The sequence below is a fragment of the Nuphar pumila genome, chromosome 16 (genome assembly GCF_984573655.1).
Source record: "Nuphar pumila chromosome 16, dmNupPumi1.hap1.1, whole genome shotgun sequence".
Classification (NCBI taxonomy): Eukaryota; Viridiplantae; Streptophyta; class Magnoliopsida; order Nymphaeales; family Nymphaeaceae; genus Nuphar; species Nuphar pumila.
In genome coordinates, this window is record NC_143264.1 from 7,124,323 (window position 1) to 7,141,759 (window position 17,437).

The 17,437-nt window shown below is 37.0% G+C and overlaps 1 protein-coding gene across 1 annotated transcript in view; it reads left to right on the forward strand.

Moving 5' to 3' along the window:
- The first annotated feature begins 322 nt into the window (after positions 1-322).
- Positions 323-17,437, forward strand: part of LOC149812812 (disease resistance protein RPM1-like) — a 36,791-nt gene continuing 19,676 nt past the window's right edge. The window contains exon 1 of the mRNA XM_089990702.1: positions 323-432. The gene's annotated coding sequence lies outside the window, so the exon portion shown is untranslated. The remainder of the gene's footprint in view (positions 433-17,437) is intronic.

Below are 17,437 nucleotides of genomic sequence, written 5' to 3' on the forward strand. Positions count from 1 at the left end.
GGGCAACCGAGTAATTTTTAATCAGCTTAACCATGGGTAAACTGACCTGATCAATAAAGAGAAACGGGTGTTTGAGCATTGTTTTGCAAACCCAAAGTTAAGTGTGTTTTTGTAAATAGGTCAAAAGTGAAGTGAATTGTTGTAAAATTTTCAAAATTATATTCAATCCATCTTCATCAAGGTCACCTAACAATAACATGGACCAAATTAAGTAGGAAAGAATAATAAGTGAAAAGTGAAAATATAAAAGAACATTTTATTTCCTACTAGGAGGCTATAAAAACCCTTCTTTTTTTGCACAAACTCTCATTCCATTGGCTGCCTTTCTCTCGTGCTCTCGCAAAAAATCTCATTCAATTGACTGCCTTTTTCTCGTGCTCCGGCAAACAATCTCATTTCATCGGCGGCCTTCATTTGTACCGCCCTTTTCAGGTCTCTCTCTCTCTCTGATCTGGAAGACATGGTTGCTTACAACTTGGTGGTTTGTTTGGATGGCATGCAATGATGCTATTTTCCGTCAAATTCCGGTCATCCTTAATCATCTTGTTCATAAAATCCTGGTTGACGTATATGCGATTTTACGTATGCATCTTAGAGACCTCTCCTTTCATTTGAACAACGTTCACTCAACTGTGGTTTCTTCTAATCCAACGGATCCTGGTTGAGCTGGCTTTGTTGTTTGCTGCTAGCTGTTTGTAGTTTCTTTTTCTTTAGCTTTTGTTTTTTCCATATTTTAGTTTTGTTTCTATTTTGTTCGGTTCATGGGTTCAACATTTTGTTGATCTTCATGAGTATTAATGTTGATCTTCTTTCGACTCTCTCTCTCTCTCTCTCTCTCTATATATATATATATATATATATATATATATATATATAAGATTTTTATTTGGTATAAATGATTGAAGGGATTTCATGATGCAAGTTGTTTTGACAGAATCTAGACTCAGATGTATTCAGCATGCTCAATTAGATTTAGTAAGAATAAACTCACATGTTTTTATGAGTTAAAAAAAATGAATGCCTTCATAGCCATTGATTTTTAAATCGCTGAAAAACTTGTAGCTATGATGTAAGCTGTGTGAAAAAAAAACAAAATAAAGGGTACCACCCATTTGCTATGTCGTTTGCACATACAAACGATGTAGCAAATCTTAATCCATATATATATAATTTTCATTTAGTACAAATGAGTTTTCTTACAGTCTAGTTTGAATCTCATGATGAGAGTTGTTTTGGCAGAATCTAACCTCATAGCTGTGTTTCACTTCATTCTCGATTTAGTAGGAATGGAATCTTTGAGCATTTTTTTCGATAAAAAAATATATTTTCATGAATCGAAAAAAATGGATGCCTTCATAGCCATTGACTTTTGAATCGCAGTTATCAACTGAGTTTAAATATATATATATATATATATATATATATATATATATATATATATATATATATATATATATATATATATATATATATATATATATATGAACTGAGCTTAATTGGGTTTATAAAGCCTAACCGAGTTGGACTACTTGTTCAAGCTGCTTGTTTAAGTGTACCGAGTCTAAATCTTTATTCAAGCTCGGCTGATTTATTTTTCGAATGAGCTTGAGCTGAGTTTAAACGGGTCAAATCAGACGCAAGCTCGAGTTATCAAGCCAACCATTCAACAAACTGCCTTCTTCTCGTGCTCCCCAAAACAATCTCATTCCATCCGCGGCCTTCCTATATCCTCACCTTCATTTGAAACCGCCCCTTTCAGGGGTCTCTCTCTCTCTCTCTCTCTATCTATATATATAAGATTTTTATTTGGTATAAATGATTGTACGAATTTCACGATGCAAGTTGTTTTGACAGAATCTAAGCATGCAAAAATTTAGTATGAATAGACTCTTATAGCATCTTTTTTCAATGAAAAATATATTTTCATGAGCTAAAAAAAATGAATGCTTAAAATAGCAGTTGATTTTTGAATCGCCGGAAAAACTTGTAAACAAGCAGCATTTTGGCAATCCAAAAATCTGTTCCTACTAAACAAAACCTGTAGCTAAGATGTAAGGTGTGAGAAAAAAAAAACTCAAACAAGGGGTTTCACCCATTTGCTTGCTAGGTCATTTGCACATACAAACGATGTAGCAAATCTTAATCCACACACACACACTATATATATATATATATATTAAAATTTTATATTATTATGTCAACATAGCCTAATTGGGGGTTTATCGAGCCTAACCGAGCTAGACTACATGTTCAAGCTCGCATGTTTTATCAAGTCTAAATTTTTGTTCGAGATCGGCTCATTTAGTTTTGAATGAGCTTGAGTCGAGTTTAAACCGGTAAAATCCCACACAAGCCTTAGCTAGCTCGGCTCATTGGGCATCCCTAACTCCAGTTGACTGTTGTTATTGTTGTAAACGATCCAAGTTCAACTCTTTAACCAATCTTAGCTTCCACCTACAACGGACAATTCTAAAAATTATGAAACCATACAGAACTTCTGGTTTATAGAAAAGTTTACAACTACATCTTCAATTCACTAAAAACATGTTTAATATTTGAAATTTTACAATAAATTTTTTTTTTTAAAGGCAAAGCTGGGTTTAGGCAGACACCTAGCAGATATCCCTTAAGTCCCAAGTAGCAGGGGATTCCAACCAGAGCCTTCAACTCGTTGCCTACCTGAATTAGCAAAAATAATTCTCAAACAACACTTCGTAACCCAATTAGGTTCATGGTTAGGCTTAGAGAAAGTACCTGATTACCCCTCCTCTCTCTTTTACCGTCCGCTTACAATGGATACTGTTGACAATGAGGATTTACTCACTGTCTCTCTTGCCACCAGAGTTGTTCGCCAGTGCACCTAACATCATTCTCTGTTGTTAGCTTTCTTATTTAAAATGCCCCTCCATCCTCACCTCATGTAACCACACCACCACCACCAGCACCATGTTGGGCATCTTTCAAGGTGTTCCCACCATATCCATGTAGAATTAATAACTAAAACGCCTCTCTGTTCTTGACTAAAATAATGTTTAATGTCAAAAAAATGAGAGGCCCAAAGTAAATGAAGAAAAAATGGGTGTTTGAGCATTATTTTGCTAACCTAAAGTTAAGAATGTTTTTGTAAATAGGTGTAACACTGAGATTTAGGACCTCAGGAGTTCGAGTTTGATTGGTATTACTTTTCAGAAAAAAAATACAAAGTTTACGTCGAGAAAAGTTGGTTAAGTTTTTTTTTCCTTCTAATTCACAATAACTCACTTTTTATTATAAAGTTCATCATTTATAATAAAAGAAATAATAAATATATTATTGTTCAATGACATAAAAATAAAAACTATTGATTTTCTGTCGAAGAAGAAGTTGATAAAGCCATGCTTATGTTAGTGTGCGTAAAACCTACACTTATAATAAAACAAGCGGTGAGTCTACAACTCACTAAAAAATAATTGTAAACAAATGAACTTGCAACTGTAATGTGCTTTATGCCCTTAGTTTGAGTTTAGTTTTTGACACACCACACAAGTTTGTATATTTTAATTACTCCCATTAACTCTTTTAAACACTCGATCACCACAAACTGTCACTAGATCGGTTATATCGGTTATAGTTGTCTATGAAAATAGCAATCTGCGTAAACCACCTCAATTTTACATGTTGGCTAAACAATGAACCATACGATCTCAATGGTTTTCAGACCACTAAACACTACAATGAAACAAAAATGAAACCCCATTAATAGCTAATCGTGAGGTCAAGCTCTCAATCTCGGTATTGTTCATGCTAAATCCTAACCATAATGATTATCATCATACATGGTCCTTTAGAGTCCCAAACACTGTATGAACGTAACCCCAAGTCAAAAACTAAGTTCAACACACTTAACTATATTCTCAAACTCATAATTTACGCATTCTTTCACGAGTGATATCGTGAATTGATCATAACGGATCTCACTTTTTAATCTTATAACGACATTAAGATTCATACTCATCTAAAAATGTAGTGTCTTCATATTGTTAAATCACCGATGACCCACTCTCCATGGTGACTGTACTCTGATTGCGAACCATATAACTTTTTTCATAGATCGCAATTTTCAGGATTTAAAAGGTTATGCATGATGAACTCAATATAATCATTCATATATCATGAATAAAATAAATAAAACTCTAATATAAAAATAATTTTTTACAATGGTATCGTTGTATAACTGACAGGGCCAAAATAAACTTTGAAGAAAAATAATAATAATTGCGAACAATTATTTAAAGGAGCAAGTGGAAATGGTAACAATCAATGTGAAACGAACAAGTGGGATGGACTAAAGTCTATAAACTCAATTAAATTTTAAATTGTTTCTGCCTCGGGAAAGTAGGAAAGAATTGGATAGGAATCAAGTTTGACAAGATCTAGATCAAAATCGAGAGTCAATCCAGTTTATGACTAGTTTGGTTAAGTTCTGGCTCATGACTAAAGTGGTAACAATCAATGTGAAACGAGCAAGTGGGATGGACTAAAGTCCACAAACTCAATTGTTAAATTGTTTCAACCTGGTGAAATAGGAAAGAATAATAGGAAAAGTGAAAATAAGAAAGAATGTTTTATTTCCTACTAGGAGGCTATGAAAACCCTTCTTTTCTTGCATCAAGGCAACCATTCAACAAAGTATATATATAAGTTTTTGAAATAACAGAAGATGTGTTTAATTGACGGTGGTGGCCTGCGCTGTAACAGAGGCAAACACAGATGTTGTTAAGTAAACAACAAAACACAGGGGAGGTGCTGAGTACCTGAGGCAACCATTGACGGTGGTGGGGTTCGACTGGAGCAGAGAAGGCCCAACCAGACGGTGATGGTCGATCAGGCAAAAGGGGGATTTCTGCTCAGTCGGGCAGCAGTCACCATGAGAACAGACTGAACCAAATGCAGCTGGTGAGTAGACCTCTTTTCGCTTTAGATTGCACACACACACTTTTTCTGATAAGGGTCGCTCATGATAACATAAGGTTGGAACGCTTTGCATAACCGTTCTCCCTTGATCCCATGTCAGTTTATCGGAAGCGATCAATACAGATGTGGGAATGAATCCACATCGTGGATAACCACCATGTAAATCGTGGTAGTTAATCCAGCATTCTCTCACTTGATCCGACGCTAAACCCTTTAACCAGAAAACCTTATGAGAATAACTTGATGAATAGAATGACCTTTTTATTCTATTTTATAGGTCCTTAGTTGAATATTTAATCTTTAAGAGATTAACAACAAAAAATAATGAGAATCAAGAATTAAAAGTGACACTCGACATCATCTCGATGTCTGGGACCAGCTCCAGTCAACTTACGTGAAGATTTTCACTTTTATCTTCTTATGGTTGATGATTTTTCTCGATTTTCATGGTTTTTTCTTTGTGCACTAACTTACAAGTTTTTGAATGCTTCAGAGCCTTGAAGTTTGTTATTGAAAAGCAACTGCAAACCTCCATTCACACCTTTCAATCTGATAATAGAGGAGAGCTCATCAGTTGTGAGTTTGAAAACTTCTTACGAGACCATGGCACACTATATCGACTTTTGTGCCCGCACACTCCCGAGAAAATCAACCTTGCTGAACAAAAACATCGGCATGTTGTGGAAACTGGCCTAAGACTACTTTATTCTTCGTCTTTGCCACACACTTTTTGGGTCGAAGTTGTTCATACTATTGTCTATATCTTTAATTGACTCTCTACCTTAGTCTTTTATCGTAAAACTCCTCATGAGCTACTTTTTAATAAATCACCTACCTATGATCATCTTCGCGTTTTTGGTGCCCGTTGTTGTCCCCTATTAACACTATATTTCCCCATCAAATTTCACCCCAAGATCATCCCCTGCATCTTTCTTGGATATGCCTCTCGCCATAAGGGCTATCTATGTCTTGATTCGTCTCGTAACCGCACTTATGTTTCCCGCCATGTTTACTTTGATGAGTCCACTCTTGGACTTGTACTTTTAGAACCCTGTTCCCCTTCACCTTGCTTCTCTATTTGGAGTCTCTCCCTCACCCCACCCCCACCACACGTTATTCTTCCTCCCCCGAATTCCCTAACCCCTGGCAGCTTTTGAACCACCGCCACCACCTCTGCCATATTCCTCTCTTCATCCTCCGTCCTCCACTCATGGTATGAGTCCCACAACTATTACTCGACTCCCTAAACTAGCCCCACAACCTTCATCTCTACCAACCATTTACGAATCCGTTCTAAACCGCTCCCTGACCATGTTCATCCTGATGAGTTGTGGAGCCAGATTCATAGTTTTTGCCTTTTCAGGAGGGGGGTCCGGGGGTTCCTCCCTGACGCGGGGGTCCAGAGGGGACGCGCTTTTGGCGGAGGGTTATAGGGAGGCAGTGCCCCCCTAGAAGAATTTTTTTCTCAGGCTTATGTTTGAGACCCGATTTATTATGGATCAAGCTCGATTTGGTTAGGGTTAGGGTTGTCGCCTTGCCTTGTATAAATTCTCACTTTTCTTTCCTTCTTGTAACTGTCGAAAAAGAGCAATAAGATCTCTCTCTGGGCGGCCGTGGTTTTTTACTCTCTCTCGGATTTGAGGAGAGTTTTTTTCACGTAAATCTGTGTGTTCTTTCTGTGTTTTGTTTGATTATTCTTGTTCATTGTTTCCTTCAGTTGTTTCTTGCTTGCGGTTTTCCTAACAACTGGTATCAGAGCAAGGTTTGTCGAAGCAAGAATGGAAGAAGGAAAGATAAAGATCGATCGGTTCGATGGCAAGGATTTCAGTTTCTAGAAAATGCAAATCGAGGATCTGTTGTATCAAAAGAAACTGTATCAACCTCTATCGAAAAAGAAACTGAAGACAATGGGAGAAGCAGAATGAGTATTGTTGGATCGACAAGCCCTAGGTGTGATTCGTCTCACCCTGTCTCGCAATATTGCATTTAACATTGCAAATGAGAAGACAACGATGGATTTGATGGCGGCATTATCAAACATATACGAGAAGCCATCCGCCTCTAACAAAGTGTGTTTGATGCGGCGGTTGTTTAATCTGAAGATGGTTGAGGGAGCTTCTGTGACAAATCATATCAATGAGTTCAACACCATCACGAGCCAATTGAGTTCGGTGAGCATCGATTTCGATGATGAGGTAAAAGCTCTCATTCTACTTTCCTCTTTACCCGAGAGTTGGGGTGCGATGGTAACTGCGCTGAGTAGTTCGTTTGGCCAGAAGATGTTGAAACTCTTAGAAATCCGAGATATAATTCTCAGTGAGGATATTCGGAGTAAGGAGTCGGGAGAATCCTCAGGCGCTGGCTTGAGTTTCGAAGGCAGAGGGAAGAACTTCCAACGGGTCGGGCTTGGGTAGCATGTGAGTAAGTAGACCATGCCAAACATGCAAGGTTGAATCATATTGAATCCTACATTGTTTATATGCAACTTGCAAAGAACAACAATTATTAAATGTCCTGTGTGACTCCAGCTGGCTTCACCAATTATTAAATCGGGACATAAGAAGATGCGACATCACATTAGGGGATAAAAACTAAATGTCTGATGAAACTCCAGGCACACCAGCCGGATTAGAGCCTAGCTCGGCTTGGACAGAGAAGGTGTCAGTTCAAGCTCGACTTGAGCTATAGCCTAACCGAGCTTAAACAGCTTATGACAGGGCTAGGCTAAAATTCGAGTTCAAGCAAGGCTCGGATTGAGCTGAATATATTTATAAAAAAATAATGTTTCTTCTTATTTTTATAAAAAAATAAGTAGCTAGTGGAATTTAAACCCAAGTCATTTTTTAACGAGGCTAAGGCTCTCTCATTAATTTTTTTATATAATTATGTAAACTGAGCTTAATCGGGTTTATCAGGACTACATGTTTAACTCACTTGTTTACGAGTACCGAGTCTAAATCTTTATTAAAGCTCAGCTGATTTATTTTTAGAACAAGCTTGAACCGAGTTGAGCTCGGGGTAGCTAGGCTCATTGTGCATCCCTAACTCCAGCTGGCTTTAGCAGACATGACATGAAAAGATGTGATATTACATCACAAGATCTCTCTCTCCATGATTGGGCAGCCGCTGCTGCTTATGATTGTAAACGAGCCGAGTTTGACTCCTTAACCAGCCCTAGCTTCCACCGAAAATGTACTAGTACATAAATTATCAAACTATACAGAACCATTTGTTTATCAATGGAAGTCATAAAAAATTATAGAAAAATTTATAAAAACATCTTCAACTTTTGACCTATCCACAAAAACGTTGGTAATATTTGAAATTTTACATTTTTTTTTTAAAAGGCAAACTGGGGTTTGTCACATATAGCATAGGGATTCTAACATTGGCACAGGACACCACTTACCGCATGGGATACCACCTTGGTGGTTTGAAATTTTATAATTGCCTACCAGAAATAGCAAAATAATTCTCAAACAACACTTCCCATAACTCAAGTAGGTTCAGTCATGGTTAGACTTAGAAAAAGTCCCTGATTACCCCTCCACTCTCTTCTACCATCCAGACAAACAGACGACTCTAAAACCTAAAGATATAGAGATTTTGACATTTTTTGAAGAAACAAACATTGTTTTCATACAATTCCTAGATTAAAAAGTGTTGTATTTCAGACCTAAGTCTATGTGAGCATGCATAATTCTCCTCAATATGGTCCTACCAAACCATGCCTAGTCTACATGCAATCCATGTCAGCTGGGTTCAAGTCTAGGCTCCTAGGTTCACATGATATCAGAAATTAAAGCTGATATTCTATAGAACATAATTTTGATAATTGAGTTAAGTTAAAACACATAATTGATCAGACAAAGACAGGTCCCATCACGGTCGCCAAACCTATTATCATAGCAAATTTTTTCTCCTCTCTTGCGAGAGAGAAACAAATTTCGCGAGTCAAACTCGACCAAAGTTTTGAAAATGGTTTTGAAAATTATTCGCCTCCGTTTTGAAAATTTGCGGGAAAATTTCGTGGAATGGGATCCGCCTGTCGGTACGAGGTTCAACTGTTCCTGGCGCCTTTACCAGAGATAATTGAACCAAGGATCAAATGTGCGCTTTGACTAAGTTAAATTATCTAAATTATGCTCTATTTTCCTAGAATGCACAGAGAATCAGGCTTGTGCTATGAAATCTTGAGAAATAATGCAAGTTTGAGAAAATATGATGTTTGCTTGAAAAATTGAGATGCATTTGAAAAATGGTTGGAAAAGTGCTCGAAAATGAAATTCCTGGGAAAACCATTAAACTTCATTGGAAATCAGAAATTTACATTGAAAAATGAATTCTCAGGAAAACTTGAATCTTGGGAAAATCGATTTTTGAGATTTGGAATTGCTTTTATGAGGAAATGGATTTGAAAATCTTGAGAAAATCAGGAAATTCATTGGAAAACGATTTTTGAAATTAAAAATGGATTCTCAGGAAAATGGAAACTCTGAGAAAATCGATTTCTAAAAACTTGGGATTTTGAAATTTGAGAATGTTAAAACATTGAAAAATCTTGATTTTCACTTGGAAAATGCTTTGAAATGTCATTTGAAAACTTAGGATTCTGAGAAAATCAAATCCTGAGAAAGACTTAGGAAATTTTTGAGAAAATTGATTTTTTCTGAAATTGAAATTGGAATATGAATTTAAAAATAATGCAATTTGAATAATATGAATGAATGAATATGAATTTGAAAGAGAATTTCAATTAAGGAATTGGGAAATCCTTTTGAGTTTTGAGAAATGCAATGCATTTTTGAAATTAGACTAAGTATGTAGGCTGAATGTGGCTAATATGAAGATCATAAATCTATGTTTCATTTATATTCTGACTTTGGCCAAAAATACAAATTCCACCAAGTTTATAAACTCTATAAGAACTTGTGCATGTGCCATTCGTGTCAACCATAGTGAATTTGAAATAAATGCATATGAATCATACATCAAATATTGAAAATTGCTGAAATTAAACTATATGCAATGCAGTCCTATTCTAAGCAGAAATCTAAATTCTTATTCCAAATTATTACAACTTGATATTACATTGAATTGAAAATAAAGAAAATTAAATTAAATTGCTAAGTCTTCTTCTTGAATGTTCCTGCAAAACTTGAAAACAATGTTAGCACAAAAATGTAGGTTTATCTAAATTTATCCAAAAATATGAGAAATTATCGGATATTATTCAGATATAAACCCAGAATCATACCCCCTTGATATAAACATGAGAAATAAGTAATAAATTTCGAAAATAAACTTGTAAATTCGAAATTGGGGTCAAAATGACTAAAATGCCCCTGATGACTTTGAAATCAGGGTTTTCTGAAAGAAATTTTATAAAATTGGAAAATTTGAAAATCAAATGAAATAAATCAAATATAATATGATGAAATATGATGATATGAATGAATATTTATGAAATTAGAATTGAAATTTCGAAATTTAGGTCAAAATGACCAAAATACCCCTGATAACAAGACTATGGCCTTGAAACTAGGGTTTTCTGAAATAAATTTTGCAAATTTGAAAAATATGAAATGCAAATGATATTGAAATTAATCCTAGTATGATTCTATATGCTTATTTACATGAATAAATCCCTAAAATGATGAAAATATCATAAAATATCAAAATTAACTTGATTTTCGCCTAATTTTCGCTTCTGAATTTAAAGAAAACTAACATATGAAGCAAATGAACTCTAAATTAAACCAAATTTGGCATTAACACCTAGACTAACCCTAAAAACATAATGGAGCTCGAAAATCTATTTTTTTTGTATTTTCTTAATATGGAAAATAGCTAAAATCCTAAGAAAATCAAAAGTTTACCTAAAATACTGATTCTAAAGGAGATTTTGGATATCAAATTTCCATAAAAATTTCCCAAATTATATGGGGTGACATATGAGAGTAAGGCAAGGATTTTTTCCTTTTACACTTTCTGGTTTTGACCTATGGTCGGAGATGTACAGCTCCGGCAAGTCGGATCAGAATCCGGCAACTCTAGGGTTTGGAAGAAACAGACAGGTTTCAGTATAAAATGTGGGAAAATAGCAGAAAGATGAGAAAATGGCTGAAATTGTGGAAAACTGTCCCTAACAAACAGAGAAAGATTTTCTCTTTTTACATAATTGGAATTCGGGTTATGGTTTGGAAATGCTCGCATCGTTATTAGAGATCTGGATCTCTGGAATTTCAGGATATTGGAATCTGTCAGACAGAAAAGCAATTTTCGGGAAAAATACTGAGACAGTTCCAAAAATCCCCAAATTTTGGGAAATGACAGGAAAACATGTTAGAAATAACTTTTGTGTTGAAAGTTTTTGCAGAAGGGCTACAGATTGAGCGGACTCGGTGCATTAGAGTCTGTCTACACCTTGACAAAGGAAAATCGAGATTTTCCCAGGGTTCTGGGAAATCCGATTTTTTACAGAGGTCAAAACTAATTAGAAAAACCTCAAAATTTTCAGATCATTAGTAGACTCAATTATGAATCCACTGTGATTTTTGGAGAATGATTCGAATCCCCCACAAGGGTGAATCCGAAGGTCTGTGTCTGATAAAACAGAAATTGAAAATTCCAGGGAATTAAATTCCAGGGAATTAAATTCCAGTTTAGAACATGATTTATTGAATGGGGTTTCAAAACCAGATTTGACTTGGGTTTTTCATAGGAAAACAGGAACACATAGATGCATTTAATAAGAAATTATCAGAATTTATGGGCAAGAAATCAAATATGAAATGCTGACTGGATTAGACACCAGAACTAACCTCTACAAACTAAAAGATACATATTAATGAAACTAAACAAGATACTTATAAAACAATAACATAAACTAAGTATGGTATCTAGAGTATGTAATCTATATAAAAACAATAATAAAATAACAGAAAATCGTGGAGATATGAATTTTTATATTTATATTGGCTTTTGAAATGAGGGATTCAATCCATTTGAACGGATGAATCGCCTCATTCGTATAGCCTTGTCATACCAACATTTCATGTGGCTTAAACCTATAATGCAAGGTCAATCCAATTTTCATTTTTGATTTCTCATTGTATTCATAACACAATACTGAAGAACCTTATATTATTATTCAGCAAGAAAACAATAATCAAAACAATGAGAAGAATCGATATTTACCTTAGGAAGGGTGGCCTTACTTGAACCGGCTGAAGGAAGAGGCTATGGAGCGTTGGCTGGAGGTCTTGGAAGAGCTGAACTTGCTGCAATGGATGATGGCAGAAGGTTCTGCATGAAAAGGAGTCGCTGCAGAAGCTGAAGGTGGCGTTGTAGTGGTGGTTTGCGCCGATGGCTGGGATGCAGCGGGTGGCTGATGCTAGTTAGAAGTGGAGGTTGTTGTTCTTGCTGTAGAGAGGATGGAAAAGATGCAGCCTCTTTGTTGGTTGAAGGTTGCCTTAGAGATAGTGCTGGAGGTGTTGCAGACTTGCTGAGGATGGCGTGCTTATGGTGGAAGCTGCTGGAAGTAGAAGATGGCTGCTGGCTGGTGCTTCAAGGTGGAGCAATGGCTGCCACAAAGGGAGGAGTTGCTGTGTGTATAGCAGCAAAGGAGAGAGGGAGATAGCTAAAGGGAGAGAAAGAGAGAGAGAGAGAGAGAGAGAGAGAGAGAGGAGCAGTTGTTCCTTTTTTTTTCTCTTTTATGATAACTTAGGCTTTAATGTTCTCCTCAACTTAGGTCTTGATAACCTAATGAAAAAGAAGATCCCACCCTTTACGTGAATGGGTTGGAGGCTAGGGAAAAAGAAGGAAGTAAGGGAAGAAGGAAAGAAGGAAGGGAAGGAAAAGGAAGAAAAGGGAAAAAGAAAGGAAAGAAGGAAAAGGAGGGAAAAAGAAAAAGGGAAAGAAAAATGATAAAAAAATGGAAAGTGGGGCTAGAGGCTTGGTTGACCCGCTTGTGGGTCCCACCTCTCTAAAATAAAATAAATAAATAAAAATCAATAAAAAAAAACAAACAAATAAAAAGAATCTTTTTTTTTTAATAAAACAGAAATGTAAATGAATGGGCCATCTCAGAGCAAGTCCAAATTTCAATTTTGAAAATCATTTTGAAGATTAGAGGGGTAAAATAGTCTTTTCAGAAAGTTTTCGAACGAAACGAGCTATTTTTGGTAGTTTTTGAAATGAGCTCGGATTTTGAAGTTCAATACCTCGTTGCGAAGCAAATCCAGTGTAGAATTTGAAAATTTGAGTTTGAAATGAATCTAGATTGTTTTTCTCGAGAAAATATTTCCAAATTTAGACTCCTGGGGTAAAAATGTCAATTCTGGAAACCCAGGGTTTGAAATTGATTTTTGAAAACTTTTAAAACTCAATCTGGATTGAAATTTATAAAACAGGAGTTCTGGACTTCGAAAATGAAATGAAATGTGATGAAATGTTATGAAATGCTGAGAAATGATATGAAATGATTAGTAATGACATGCGAAATGCAGACCCTGAATGAAGAATTTTGGATATTAAACCCCGATTGGCAGTTGTACTAGTTCAAAAGGTGTTAAAATTGATAAAATTTGCAAAATGATTCAAGAAATGGTTTTTGGACTCTACCGAGCTAGAGTGACACTGAAAATTAGGGTTTGAGTTAGATTAAACTGAAATGAGCTGGGTTTTAGAGTTTTAGAACCCAAATGAACTGACCAGACACTGACTCAACTGACCTTTCCGACTAAATTTTCAAGAAAAGCTGTCATTTTTAGAGAAATGGTGCGGAATGGTCATTGGAGTGAAGTGAATTACAAATCTGAGCTGGGTTTGAGCTATAACAAAGGTCAGTAATACTGACATGAACTAAAATCGAAGCTCGAACACTAGCTCAATTGACTGGATTCAACTCAATTTCAGTTAAAAGAGCTGAAATGGACTAAAATGGGCTCCTAGACACTTGGAAATGGTTTTGAACTGAAACTGGAGCACTTGAACTTCTGGTAAGCTCAAGTTAGACTCAGAGGAATAGGATTGACTGTGAATGACTGACTCAGAGACAATTGGCTTGGATTTGAATGAGAAATGAGCTCATTTATGAAGAAACAATCCCATTTTGGCAGGAATTGTCAAAAATGAAAATGGTCTTCTCACTGTCAGCTCAGATGAGCTTGAAATGACTAATATTTTAACTATTCTGAACTGACCAATAAGCTTGGTTGACTCCGACTGACTGGAGTCCGGGATGACCTAGGGGTAAAATGGTAATTTTCCTAGTGAAAGTGGGTAAAATGATAATTTTCTAAAACTGACTCGGGGTTTGACTCCTACACTGACCTAACAGGGTTGGCACTGCACTTGGAGGGTTGTTTGAGAATGGATGAGGAAAATTTGGGGTGTTTACAATAACAATTTATACAAAAGAAGACAAAATGTTGAATGCGATTATTAGTTAAGAATGCTAAACATTACAACAATTTACTGCAATGAAAGTTAGATGCAAATGTGATAACGATTTGTACTAAGGATAACGATATGCTGAATATGATGATTACTTGAGAATGCTAAACATTACAACAATTTATGGTAATGAAAATTAGATGCAAAGGCGATGACGATTTGTACTAAGGAAGACAAAATCTTAAAGCGATGATTACTTAAGAATGCTAAACATTACAACAATTTACGCTAATAAGAGTTAGATATAAATGTGATAACACTTTTTAATAAGAAAAACAAATTCCTAAAGCGGTGGGCCAGGGGAGGGACGGGCAGCAGAATGGGAGGCGATGGGCCAGGGGAGCGACGGGCAGCGGGCGGCGAGCCGGGGGGAGTGCATCGGGTGGGAGAGGACAGTAGCCGAGGGAGTGCGTCGGGCGGGAGAGAAGAAACAAAAAAGAGAAAGAAGGGTTCTGATTAGGGATTTACGTGAAACTTAGCGATGAATTTGACGACAACCTACTTCCATCGCAACTCCATCGTAAATTTACATGACTAGTTAGCGATGAAATATTTCTGTCGCTAACGTCGTCGCTACATAGCCACGAAAAAACCTCTGTTGCCAAATTCGTCGCAAAATGCTGTGGGTATTGCGACAAAAACCTGACGTCGCTAAGCCATTGCTAATTAGTGACGGATTTGGCGACAGAAGTTTTTTCGTCGCTATTTTCATAAATATTACGAATTAGCGACGGATTTGTTTCTCTCATTAATCCACCGCAAAGTTGCGACAAAAAAAATCTGTCACAAACTTCGTCGCTAATGGCCATTTTTCTTATAATGTTATACAATGAAGGTTACAAGTGGCAAAAACATCAGATTTATTCTTCAAAAAATAAACTCATACCTTTCTGGTAGAATTATCAATGAAGGTCACATAGTATCGTGATCCTCCAAGGGAACAAACAGGGGCCGGTCCCCAAACATCAGTGTGTACCAACTTCAATTTCTCTGCCCTCGGTTCTCTTTCGATCTTCGAGAAACTGACTTATTTCTGTTTGCCTAACACCCAATCCTCACAGAAACTAATGTGTACAGACTTCAAGTATGGCAATAGTCCCTTTGATGCTAACACCTTCATCCCTTTCTTGCTTATGTGCCTGAGTCTACAATGCCATAACTTAGCATCTGCTTTCGAACTCACCGAAGCAACAATATCTCGATCGTTATCAGTCATGTACAGGGTCCTCAATTTTCTTCTCTGTACAACAACCAAGATTCCTTTCACAATTTTCCAGAAACCATATCCAAATACCGTTTTATATCCGACACTATCCAATTGACCTATTGAGATCAGATTTCTCTTTAAACTAGGTATATAACGAATATTATGCAATGTCCATTTGGACCCACAAGCAGTCCTAATATGCACATCACCCCTCCCCATAATATCTAACTACTCATCATCAGCTAAATAAACCTTACCGAGCTTTTCGGCCATGAAGTTGTGCATAAGCTCTTTGAACGGAGTGGAGCGAAAAGAGACACCTGAGTCTAGAATCCACGACTTGATTGGACTATCCACGCTCAAGATCAGAACGTCCTCAAAACATGTAGTTTCTTCAACTGTCGCATTCATAGACTGAACATTGTTCTGGTTCTTCTTCTTCTTAGAGGCTTTGCAATCCTGCTTTAGATGACCCTTCTTATCATAGTTTCAACACACAAGGTCACCACGAGGTCTCGATTTACTCCTTCCCTTTGACCTTAACTTACCACAATTTAAACTCTTGCCCCGTTGGAAGTTCCTCCCTTTGCCTTTGAAACTCAAGGCAGCGCCTGAGGATTCTCCCGACTCTTTTCTCTGAATATCCTCATTGAGAATCATATCTCGAATTTCCAAGAGTTTCAACTTTTTTTTTCCAGACGAACTGCTCACCGCAGTTACCATCGCACCCCAACTCTCGAGTAAAGAGGAGAGTAGAATGAGGGCTTTTACCTCATTATCGAAATCGATGCTCACCGAACTCAACTGGCTCATGATGGTGTTGAACTCATTCATATGATCTGTCACAGAAGCATCCTCAATCATCTTCAGATTGAACAACCGTCGCATCAGATATACTTTGTTAGAGGTGAATGACTTCTCGTACATGTTTGACAATGCCGCCATCAAACCTGTCGTTGTCTTATCATTTGAAATGTTACACGCAACATTGCGAGACAGGGTGAGACAAATCACACATAGGGCTTACTGATCCAACAATAGCCATTCTTCTTTACCCATCGTCTCTGGTTTCTTTCTCGATAGAGGTTGATACAGTTTCTTTTGATAAAGCTGATCATTGATCTGCATCTTCCAGAAATCGAAATTCTTGCCATCGAACCAATCGATCTTTATCTTTTCCTCTTTCATTCTTGCTTCAACGAACCTTGCTTTGATACCAGTTGTTAGGAAAACCGCGAGTAAGAAACAACCAAAGAAAACAATGAATACGAATGATCAAACAAAACACAAGAAGAACACACAGATTTAAGTGAAAAAACCTCTTCTCAAATATTTCGAGAGAGAGTAAAAAATCACGGCCGCCCAAAGAAAAATCTCATTGCTCTTTTTCGACTGTTACAAGAGGGAAAGAAAAGAGAGAATTTATACAAGGCAAGGGCGACAACCCTAACCCTAACCAATTCGGTTCTGATCCATAAGAAACTAGGTCTCAAACATAAGCCCAAGAAAAAAAAATCTTCTGGGAGAGGGGGGGGGGGGGCACTGCCCTCCTATAACCCCCCGCCAGGGGTGGCCCTCCATGAACCCCCGCCCGCTAACCGTGTAATGGGACCCGCATCGGGGGAGAACTCCCGGAGCCCCCTTTTGAAAAGGCAAAAACTATGAATAAGGCTCCACAATTCATCATTTACCACATCACCACCACCGTAATCAACAATCCAAAAAATCTCAACAAAAGAAAACCTTAATCCTCACTAGGGATGCACATTGAACCGAGCCGACTTGGGCTTGGCTTGGTTAAAGCTAGGCTTGGACTCG